We start from the raw sequence: 12,390 nt of genomic DNA on the forward strand, positions 1-12,390 counted from the left end.
TCTATAAAGTGTTCGAATTCAATACACAAAAATTTCATCCAGAAAAAATTCGAGGCAATATTTTTTTTTTTAGAAATACTTATTTATGAGCGCAGAAATGAAAAGGAAGTATAATTCTGATATTTAGGTATACAAGCTTTTTCGTTTTAATTAGTTCTGGTTTTGCACAATCTCCACAAGAAAAAATTTACACGCCTCTCTCAACAACCTATATATTTCTTAGTGTTTTGCTATATATTGAAGCCTGTTTAACATTTCTCCGATAAAAAATAATATAAAGATATGTTAACTACCTTTCCGCGCGTAAACCGTTTGACAAACATAGGCATATTGAAGCAGATACAACGAATCCATAAGAATTAGCAATACCAGGCACAAACAGTAGTGTATTAAAGACATACCTAAGATCGTTTAAACGAACTTTGTTTAAACGATTCAATTCTCACCTCCGACAGACCGGCATTGCCACATGATCGGAACGAACACCAGCCTTAGCTGGCTGCGGCGACCCCGCTGGCCGAAGCTGTGTGGATGGCCACCCTACAAAAGAGTTTGACATATAATGTGTGCACTGAAGCCAACGTGAGGAAGAGATGTAACTGGAAATGTCAAAAAGTGGATGGATCAGGACTTTCCGCGATTTTATAAGTGCTCCTTTTTGGACGGGTGTTTGTTACATAGTGAGCACGATTCTGCGATAGCCACCCTTGAAACTGTTACAATTTCTAAAAGATACTTCCCAACTCGCGTATCTTCAGTAATCCTAGCACAGACGGTAATGTTTCTGGGGACGTTGGTCCTCTCGGCGCACGGCTCGCGCTAAAGCATTTTGACGTAGTTCACAGCCACTGCTACTGGAACGGGTCTGAAAAGATATGATATCGTTTAAAAAACCATGTTTGGTTATTATCATTAAAAAGAGTTTCATATTTCGTCTTGGGAACCCTCCTCAAACAATCGGTGTTATTTAAACTTAATTTCCGTGTTCACACACCACATCGTGTATTTGAAATCAGTTCTCGAATTTATACATTTGTAATATTCACCTACACCGATAATCTCTCTTACACAAATTGGCTTCGCATATTCTCGTTGATTTCTTTGATCGTTTTACTAATTTAAAAATATTTTCGGTTTTGTTTCAAGATGAATTTTACGAGAGATACTAACGTCATTTTCTACACAGTATAAGAATCCCCAGCTCTGTTGATGACATATTTATTTGGTTGATTGTCTATTTGTATTGTAAAGGCCTTAAAGGGGTACTCCGGAATTTTTTCATAGTTGTCGATTTGCCTGAAAATTTACTAAACACAGGAGCAAACATCGCGGAAATAGAAAACTAAATATTTGGCCAAAATAATCTTTTTTCGCGAAGTTGTCGAATTTACAATTTTGGTTCTCACCGTGTTTCTCAAAGTGAAAGGCTCTACTGGCAACAATACAAAAATGACGTCATAGGGTAGGCAGGGGTTCACTCTTTTGGACTGTAGACTTTGTTCCCCATTTATTACAAAATTTTCATGATGTCAACGGAGTGCTTGGAAGCTCGCTCCAGGTCCTTGGCAAGGAGCACGAAACAAATGCTCAACATAGTCCATTTTTAGACGGCCCGGTCGACCCGACCCGACCTGACGTCACGCCATTTAGAAGAGTGGGGATATTCCAATATTGGTTTTGGCGTCATTTCGATATGCTGATTTCAAAATAACAGAGAGAAGAGTAAAAGCACAGGCAAGCTGGTGAATTGCAGACATCACCAAACATGAGATACATAAAAAAGGAAAAAGAAGGACACGAAAAAAAGGACGGCGCACACTTTGAGACGTTGTTTGTGCCGTCCTCATTTTCGTGTTCTTTTTTCTTTTTCTTCCGGTGTTTCAGGTTTAGTTACGTTCACAATACCTATTTTGATTTTCGCGATACTAAACAGCATACCTGAAAGAGTAAGAGCCTGCGATTTCGTAATATAGTTAGTTGCACTTTTAAATAAAAAGGTTACAGTTGTTCTTTTAGGGTGTAACTTGCTTGTCCCTGGAGCTCATACAGAACTTTTTGCGTTTGTTTTTACGCGAAAACATGCTCTTTAAAACCGAGAATCGCCAGCGTTCCATCGAAATCTGAATGAGAACAACAAAAGTGACGGAGAGGCTAACTTTAACTAATAAAAACGCATTTCAAATAGGAAGCACTAGTATCTGTCTCCCTCGAGGAGGTAAAAGCAAGGCACAATTCCTTCCTCACCAGATTGAGGGTTTAAAATGTTGGTTGGTCCACCCTTTTAGTACCCTTTTGGCAGCCTTTGTTTTCAAAGTGTGGGGAAGCTGAAAACAAATCGCTGTAGTACCCCTTTAAGACGGTGCACGTAAAAAGTAGGGAGGTTATTAAAACATGCAAAGCAAACAAAATCAACACTCATGAGATACAAAACATACACTCTATACAAATAACAAAAATTGAGGCATGTATAACTTAGTAATACTACTAGCGTGCACACTACAAATATTCGCTGTGTTGTGCTTTTAATATCTACGTGTATATTGGTAATTGCGACCGTATTGTCGGCAGACAAGCAGACACGTGTATGCTAGTCTACAAGAGTAATTAACTACATAAAATAAATAGCGCGATCCCAGAATTAGAATATTATAGTTTAATCGTGTTCATTATTTGTTCTTGTTGGTATTTCGGCTATGATATTTGGTAACTGCTATTCTCCATTTCACAATACCTTCACGAACTGTGGAAATTAGGCTTTCCGCGACCCAGTAAGAGCGTCCGAGCGAGGCGTCTGACACCACGTCACGAGGGCGTTCGTGTTACCGCGCCCAATGCAAGGCCCGGACGAATCGGCTGTCGTCTGCTGCGAAACCAACCAACTTCGGATGAACGTTGACCACCGCAACACTGCCGTCCACTAGAGTAGCGAGCTCTTCGGGAACAGTTCATGAGAGAACCATACGCCCAATTTACCCTTGAATCTGTTGTGGGTACTAATGCGAGGGCGATCTTTTGAGCGGACGCGGTCAATTACATGGCTGCGATCGTTCAAACATCATTTAAAAGTCATGTTGTTCTTAGAACATCGTTTAGAAGTAATATGTCTTCGTCTTTTTTCCATGTCGTGTAGTGCTGCAGTGAGAAGAGTCTGACTGCCACACTACTAAAAGAAAAAGAACCCTAGAACTATTTTTTGACGCGGACGGCGCTGTTGCTTCGACGGTAACGAGGCCTCCGTGGATTCGACCATGGAGTGGTGTCACGTGCCTTGCTCCGACGATCTCATTGGGTCGCGGGGGTCACAGACTCCACAGTTCGCCAGCCAAACTACCGTAAAACGAAAGATAGTACTGTTTTTTTTGGAGACGGAGAGGTAATGGCTGGAGAGAACGTATTGTTTCGCTTGATTGTTTAGTAGCTTTACAGCATGGGGGTCCAATTTCGGTCACCGTGAGAGCAAGAACGGAATCTAATTTGCCTCTCACGAAGCGAGACCAGACACCGTTCGTAGACTGCTCGTCCGCTGCAAAGCGCCGTTAACCAACAAAAAAGAGAAACAAACAAACAAAGCAGGGTCGTACGTCGTCTGTTAACTGAAAGGAAAAAAATCTGATCGTATGCTACGAACCGAGCGTCGGTGAGCAGCGAGATTGAAAGCAGACTGAAATTGTGATGGCCAGCAAGTTTACTTTGAAAGCCATTAACAACGCGCGCTTCGTTCGGTGATCTCAGGGTGATCTTGACTACACACAAGCTGACATCGACCTGTAGATGAATGTGCGCTAATGACGAGCACAACAAGGGCCGCGACACCTCTCTCACAATTATAGGTTGGTGAGACGTTATCACCAATTATTGCCCGATTGTGAGCTTGTCAACAGGTAAAAAATGCCTCATTAGTTCATTTCGCACAATAGGCGGTGCTACGTGCACTTATCAGCAGAGAACGCTCTCGCTGTCATCTTGACCGATGTTGGGCCACAGGATGTTGAACCGAATTCTTGTTTGTTCGGAGAGGCTCTCAAGGCTACTGAACTTCAGTTCAGGTGTTTAAGCTCTGGTGAGGGGAAGGAGTTGTTCAACTCGATTAAAAGAATTGAAGTGTGAACATTTATTTCGTGCTAAAGAAAACGTGCTTACTTAATAGAATTTTTGTTTCACAGCAATCAGAACATTTTTTTTAATAAAACGGCTGACACAAGGGCGAGCTTCAGATATAGTTTTAGTCGTGGACGCAGGAAGGTTCTGGACGCTCCATAATTCCACCGGAGGGTGAAGCCGGCAGAGACTTGCAGTTTGGAGGGACAAGCCCCCAACGATGAACAACAACAAAACCAAAAGACGCTATTGGACGGAGAGGAGAGCTGATTTGGCGCCAACAGATTTTTCGGTCACATTTGGGAGCGGTCACATTTGGGAGCGTTCACACCGACTGCGCCTTCTACTTTCTTCACTTGGGGTATGCTCGCTTGACTAACTTGAGAAGGTACTTTGCCTCCTCTTTTTCCTACCTTCATTGTTTTAGTTTTAGTAGGGACCAGATCTGAAGTGTAAAGCAAGCGTCATAATATTAAGTGTTCAAATAAGGTTTCGTTTGTGAAATAAAATTTGTTATAACGTATATTAAGTGGTGGTATGCCAGATTTTTGGCCATAACTATGGCGATATAGCGTTTGCAAAATCCGGATCTTTCTAAATGTCGCGGAAAGATTACGTGGTGCCCTTTCGATCCAGCTGTTTTAGACATTTCCTTGCCGTTAACAAAGCGTATTATCCTGTCAATGACTCTGTACGCGCGATGTTCAAGTTGTTTACTTGCATTGTGCAACGATGAAAGTGAACATGAATTTCAAGAGCAATATGGTATTTGCTCGAAGATGTTTACTCTAGTATGCAAGCTCGTAGAAAGGTCGGAAGTGACCGGAACTGCGTACATCTAAGATAATGTTAAATACAATTATGTGTTTATGGGCTGGATTTTGTATGGAAAATGTAAAGCTCGAGTTTAACGAAAAACGCAGACCAAAGGAACATAAGACATGTAGAGCATCCATAGCATATAAGAGACATACGTAGTCACAATAATTTATCACCAAATATAACTAATCACAATTAATAGCAACCAGCGAGATTCACCAAGGGGCTCAGCGAGAATCGACCCCTGGATCATGAGATGCATGGTCCTTTTCTTTTTGGTCAGCGCCACAAGGAGATATTCTTTCTTTTATTGCAATAATAAAACCGTAATCAGTAAAAACACATCAAAACACTCTCGAAGTTTTTTGCAAAGCAAATTAAAAGTCTCCTATATAATTAAGTGGTTTACAAAAGTTGAGCCATTTGGGTTTGTAATTCGGGCTAAAGAAAAAACACTTTCCACCTGCTTAACGAGGCTGAAAAAAAAATAATAATGCTGTACTTCCTTCGGATTAGGGTCAGCATGACGAACAGCCATGCGCGGCTTCGAGATGCTACACAAGCTCAATAACATAAACGTGTCGTACAGAACACCGTCATTATTACTCATATGTAAAAACTGCTTGCCGGATTGGTTAAACCGCATGCCCGATTGGATAATGCACAGCTTTTTCTTTAGCATGCCCTAAAGCATACCCCCCAGAATAATGTATTCCAGCAAAATATAAATGCATGTTAAACAGTCTAGATTTTCATGGCACATCAATACCTTGGTTTAAAGCCACACTTTAACAAGGAACGCACTCTAATGCAATTAAAAGAAAAACAAAGATTTTACTTAATGGGGTATACACATGTAATAAAGTAGAAAGTTGGGCTAGTTGGTTTTGGTTATACATAATGACAAATACACAGCGCAAAAGGACAAAAAGGGAAGAGACACACCGGATATTTTATTCTATTAAAATATCTAGTTGCGAGTCAGCGCTCTGTTCTATCCGGTGTGTCTCTTCCCTTTTTGTTCTTTCGCGCTGTGTATTTGTCATTATGTATAAGGTATACACATACTTTTTACTCACCTGAGTACGTCCTCGCCATCCCTAAAAGCTACACTTTTATACATGGAAGGGAACATTGAAAATAAACTAATCAACAAATCGCATTTAAGCGTTTTTTGTGATAACATACTATATTAAAAAAAAAACGGGCAGACAAAAACAAAACTGCGTCAACCCCATCCTTATGATATCCTACTAATATTTTTTTCTGTTTGCCGCCATGGGACGAAATCTTAAAAGAACGTTGGTTGATGAGGTGTCACTGTTGTTCTATTAAAAAGATGCTCTTGCTCTCGCAGAAAAAAAAAGTGGAATTTACTGCTTTTTAAACAAATGCGAGAGACGAAATACACGCTGGAAGGGGAAGACAACATTTACTCGCGTATAATGTATGACCTGCGGCACGTACGAAAGCTTCGCAAACAAAAAAATGTTAAGGAATATCACTCTAGCGATAATTCACAGTTCACACAGCTTCCTGCAGGAAGCTGCGTACGTTGGCGGCGATTCCCGACCAATCTGGTTTGTTTACGCCGTTACAGCCTAGCAAAACATTGAGGTAAGTGCAGGGCGCTCGGTCCCCGTACGCCCCTTGAAAATTGGAAGGAGTTCTGGCACCCGCTCCGTGCCTAACAAATCCGAGGTCATTTACGCTGCCGCTTAACGCGTGCCACAGCGGCAGCAGCTCGGCGCTCGGGTAATTCGCTGGTATTGTGACGTCGTTGTCATTTCTATAGCCAACCGGCAACGGCCAGGCGGCGCCAGCAGCGTGAGAGCGCACGGTTATACCCTGTCTCGTTGCAACTTGGCAAAGGGTGAACGATAAGCCCCACATTGCCTGCCGAAGGCCTCGAAATGCGCGACGTGTACGAGCGTAACGCACACATATTTGAGCATGAAGCAGCCAAAAGCCAGATACTTGTCCGGAGTTGAGGCGCGCTCCGGTGATACGCAGTCACGTTCCGATTGGCCCGCCAGGGCCGTAGCTTTTGCTGTGCTGGCACGTTACGCGATCACGGCTTGCTGGCCTACCCAGTATTTCTTGCTTCAGACACTAGGCTAAGAGGCGCCACCAGAGTAAAAGCTCACGTTTGAACAATGCAGCCGCCACTCCCAGGTGTACCCAATATTTTTTGTTTCAGTCGCTAGATGGCGCCAAACCAAACAGCATTGCAGGTTGCCTATGCCGCCTTCTACGCACGATCAGGATAATTTTCACGGCATTTTCTCGATTCTGCTAAAAATAGTGGATTTACGGGCTAGTTGGTCGTTAACATGCATGGTAAAAGAGTAACGCCCTCCTCCCCCCCCCCCCCTCCCCCCCCCCCTTTTCCTCAGAGGGAAAAAAAAAAAAAAAGACGGAACGCAGAAGTAGAATACGAAACGTACATTCAAACAAAAGTGCTCCCGTGACTCATCCGCACTCTTTAGATAAACAGCCTCTTCCGCGCACCGTAACTGGCAGTCGCGTTATTCGTGCCGGCTACAGACTCCACGAGGTCTAGACTTTGTCTCATCTTACGGTGGGCTAAAGACCAAAGCCACGGGCCGCCAGGTCCAATCACGTTTCGCGCTAAACTGACATTTTTAACGTTGATTAGGGCTGGACGAATAATGCTCCGAATAAAAAAAGCGCTGCATCATTTCTATAGCTTCGACACTGCAAAGAGCCTGGATGTCGTGGCTTTGGCGATGTAAAATTGAAGAGTCACTAAGCGCTAATCAATTCGAACCACTCTCTGCCCATACCCATTAGTGATCCTAGACGCAGGCACCGACACGTGCATTGAAGCGAAATACCGCGCAATTTCTAAGTGGCTTGCGATTGGATCTGATGGTCCGTAGCTTTTGCCTTCAGTCCATTCTATGGTGGGACCAGGTATAGCCATACAGCGTGATCGTCGTCTGTTCGCATGGACGCGCGCATGTGCCGGCGCAGCGGGGTGTCGACTTAATACCACATAAAAGGCCTGCGCATGACGCCATGACGTGATTGTTAGTGAATCCCAGACCCGCCCACAGCGGCGACCACGCTGAAGCCCGACAACAGACGCCTCAAAGGGACAGACGGGCCCGTCTCGAAATCGCGGCGGCTAGCGCCGCACTCGTTGTGAGATGGTCCTCGACGTTCCGGCGGCGACGCGGACGCAAGCAAGGCGGCGCCGCGTGAATCAAATAGTGGACGAACAGTGACGTCATGTACAGGCCTTGTCTACAAGGTGGAATTGATCGACTACAACCAATACCACATAAAGGTCAAGGCCTGCGCATGACGTCATTGTTAGTGCATCCCCGCCACGCCCCAGGCGGTAAGCCCCAAGGCTTGGCGACATGCAAGAAGACGCTAGACACAACTAAGGCTTGGCGAGATGCTAGACGCAATTTAGGTGCAGTATGTGGAGATAGCAACCCGGCTAGGCCCCGCCTTCTGCTTATAAGGTGCTTTCATCTCTCAATGGCTGGAGAGATGATTGACGTGTCAAAAGTTGCTTTTAAATTTTTACCTCCATATCCGTAATAGTGTTTTAATCGACTATTCTTTATGTTTCCGAAACAAGTGTTCTAGATAAAGTCATTATTATTTTAAAAAGATATCCTGAGATCGCCTTTCCGCTTCGGTTTCGAACGATAACAAACATGGCTGCTGGCGTATGCGGAGCGCTGAACGAGCGTAACTCATTGAGCTCGTGAAATTTATGAGTGAGGGTCGTTTTGAGTCCACAGAGGTGTTTAGAGCAAGATGTCAACAACCGACTTATTTTGCAGCAAACAACAGCCGCAAGTACGCGCCTTTGGAAGCGCTGTATGGATGCTTGTTTTCGTAGCGGGACTGGCCTAAGCCTAGCCTCCCACATTAACTACCGGGTGTGTCAAGTAGCGGCCAGGCTCTTTCAATCAACCGCGAAATTCGGTTTCTTAACGTATCGCGCTACCATTTTCTGCAGCGTTTCCCACAGGTGGTGCATGCTCTCTATAAATTTTGCAAAGATCGACCTTACCTTAGTAAAAAGTAAAGAAAAAAAAAGGCTTCGCTCCTATGGAAACGCAATGAAGCCACCGGTTCTCAAACAATAGGGCGCTTTATTGATTGAAGAACGGTGACTTCGCTGGGTTTCCACAGGAGTTAAGACTTTTTCTTTCTTTACTTTTTCCTCGGGTAAGTTTGCTCTTTGTAAAATTTATAGAAAACATGCACCACCTTTGGACAACGCTGCACAAAATCGTAGCGCGATAGCCTAAGATGATGTAACGCTAGAACGCCGTCTTCTTGGTCGAGTCTTGCGAGCGAAGTAAACGTCTTTAGACGGGGGCGGAATAGCAGACGGGCGAAGACGAAAACGGACGCCGACGGGCAGAGTTTATGTCCGCTTTCTTCGGGTATGGTGCTTGCCTAAAAAAGTGGTCCCTAGATTTCCGCCTGATGATGTCATGGAAGTGTCCTGCTGTCGCCGGTTGCAACCCTGGCGGCGTCCCAACAGCTGTGATGGATATGGCAGACGCCCGTTTTGTTGCAGGTCTCTCTTCAGTGTGACAGTTCACGGTAGCTTCAGCAGCCAGAAGTTTGGACGCCGCAACAAGTGCAACACTCGCATTCGCTCGTGCCTTTCTCCAGCATTTCTACTGCCCACCGCCATGATCGCGACCTCCGACAATGAGATGCGCTCCAGGCGCCATACTTCAGGCATGGCAAACGACGATAGACGGTGGTGAAATATCAGACGATGCCGGAGGCTGCCGCGCGTCTGCTCGCACAACTTGCAGGTGTTGTCAGACGCCGTACTAGACGCGCAGGATTTCGGGAAGGAAAGACACTAGGCTTGTTAGCGTGTTCGGCCGAGCAGCCAAGCCAATCAATAGGAGTTTAGCCGGGCAACTGATTTGTGGGCAGGGCTTACAGCGGGCCGTGACTTCCAACTGAACTGAGTCTAACAGCATAAATATTTCGCGAAATTTCGAACGCGACAGCGTTAAGGAGCTCGGGCAGCAAAAATGCCAGCTCCCGTGGCGGGAAAATCTTGATGGTCGATACGGTCATGATGTCACAGCCGCATTACCTCGCGCTGGAATTTCTAAACAATCCACAATACTCACATGAAACGTGACGTCTTGCGTGGAATGAAAGTGGCTAAAACTTGACATGTAATGCGAATTAAAAGTGGACGCATGTCTCAAGTAGTTTCACTTTAAAAAGTAATTCGTTTGCTTCAAAAGAAAACAAATATATAGCATTTTAGGCTGAATTCCAACCCACGACCCTTCGGTTGCAAGCCAGACACGCTACTGACTAAGCCAATTGTTCTTTTTTTTTTTTCGTTATTGCCTGGTTAGACAAATTTTCACAATAAAAACAAAAAGGAAAGGCTAAAACACTTTAGCCACACATGGGCCGTGGCGGTTTGCTAAAATCTTTTTTAAAATGGCCCAATCATCCAACAGTGGTAACCAATCTGGAGGTTCGACGATGGCACGGTAAACTTCTCTTACATACACAATATTTTCAATAAATTTTTAACGCACAGTGCGGACATTTACGTCTGAGTGCCGTAAACTCATTCTCGTTTTCCACATACTGTGGAGACTCAATAGCATTATCATATCATACGAAATTTTGTCTTCATTTTTCACAGCCAAATAACGAATACCGCGTCGGTTGACAGGTAAATCTGTTTTGGGGGTACGCTGAAGGATGTCCCAATGGAACACAGCGTCCCAACATTCGATAAACCCGTGTTCTACGGTTTCGGCTCCTTTACATAATAAAAAATTTGTGGTCCAAGGGACGAAAAAAACTTTTTTTCCTCCAGCCAAGTTTTCACCGGAAGAAAGCCACAATTGAAAGAAAAAGGTTTTAACGCTTGGCTTGACCGGCGTTCTTTTCACTCTTTTTAGTACGTCTAAACGACTGCCGCCACAGTATAATGATCAATGCAATGGTATAGAAAACAAAATATTGATTAAATCTTTATACAACTTTTTCTTTGAAACTGTAGCCAAATATCCCATAGAAAAACGAACTTAGAACATGCGGAAAGACAATGAAACTTCTCTCATGTACCTGAGCCTATTACAACACCAGATGACACAACAAATTCAGGCAGAAAACTTTGGGGGCGAGCTTGAATTACAGTGCAGAAAAAAGGTCGTTTTGATCGCCAGTAAACATAAATCTAGAAACAATTTGCCTTGTAAATAAATGAGATAGCCCTAGTCCGCCACTTCGCCCTGAACGAAAAAAATGTGTGTGGGCACAGCGCTCGCAATTCGAGTTCCATATGAAAACAGCAAAAACTCTGAGGAATGTCTGCACATTGGCGCAAGACAAATAGAGCACCTGTAAGACAAACCAAACCTTCGATATAAAAAAAAAAACGTTACACACAGTGGAACACGCGAGAAAAGACAAATTATTTTCCCTCCACCCTTCCGCCTTTGTTCTAACGTGTCTCTCCATTCCAGTATGAAGTAGTGTCACGATAATGCGCTAACGGCATACCTAGATACTTGGTGGGTAAACTTTCCCACCTAACATTCATAAAAACATCTGGTTTACTATCCCAATCACCGTGCCAAAACCCTACCGTTTTGTCCCAATTAATGACACTCCCGGTTTTCACGGGAAAGCAAGAGCCAACATTGAAAATTTCGCGAGTACTTTCTTGATTCGCGCAAAAAACCGCCAGATCGTCCGCATATGACGGGACTTTTACTTCACTCGTGTTTAGCTTAAAACCACGTATGTTATCGTTCCGAAGAAGTCTCAAACAGAACGGTTCTAAAAAAAAATAGAAAAAAGCAAAGGCGAAAGTGGACAACCTTGCATAACTGAACAACGTATCTCAATGTTTTCTGTAACGGTCTTATTTAAAACCAAACTTGTAGTGCAATTTTTATAAGCCAATATTAAAACCTTATAAAAGAATGGACCCTACATTGGCTTGTTTCAATATACGAAAAAGTATTCGGTGCGAAACACGATCGTACGTTTTCTCAAAGTCGAGTTCCAACATTGCAACTCGGCCTTGAAAGACGTCGCAGCATTCTAAAAAAGCTTTTAGCTACATGTATATTCGTGCAAATCGTAGGGCCTTTTATGCCGGACGTCTGATGCGGTCCTACGAGTACTTTAATAACTCTTTGTAATCTCTTTGCTAAAATCTTCATGTAAATTTTATAATCAACGTTTGTTAAAGCAATCGGCCAGTAATATCCCACAGACTAGAGTTTCACCGAATCATCGTACTTAGGGATAAGCACAGTGTGCGTCCTAAGAAAAGATAAGGGCAACATCTGCTTCTCATATGCCTCGGTCAGTAACTCATACAGCACAGGCGCCACCTAATTCTTAGAAGATTTATAAAATCAGCACCAAGGCCGTCCGGTCCTGGCGTATTTCCACTCGTCAGCTCATCGATGG

The sequence above is a fragment of the Ixodes scapularis genome, unplaced genomic scaffold (assembly GCF_016920785.2).
Source record: "Ixodes scapularis isolate PalLabHiFi unplaced genomic scaffold, ASM1692078v2 PGA_scaffold11__112_contigs__length_91849675, whole genome shotgun sequence".
In the NCBI taxonomy this organism is placed as follows: domain Eukaryota; kingdom Metazoa; phylum Arthropoda; class Arachnida; order Ixodida; family Ixodidae; genus Ixodes; species Ixodes scapularis.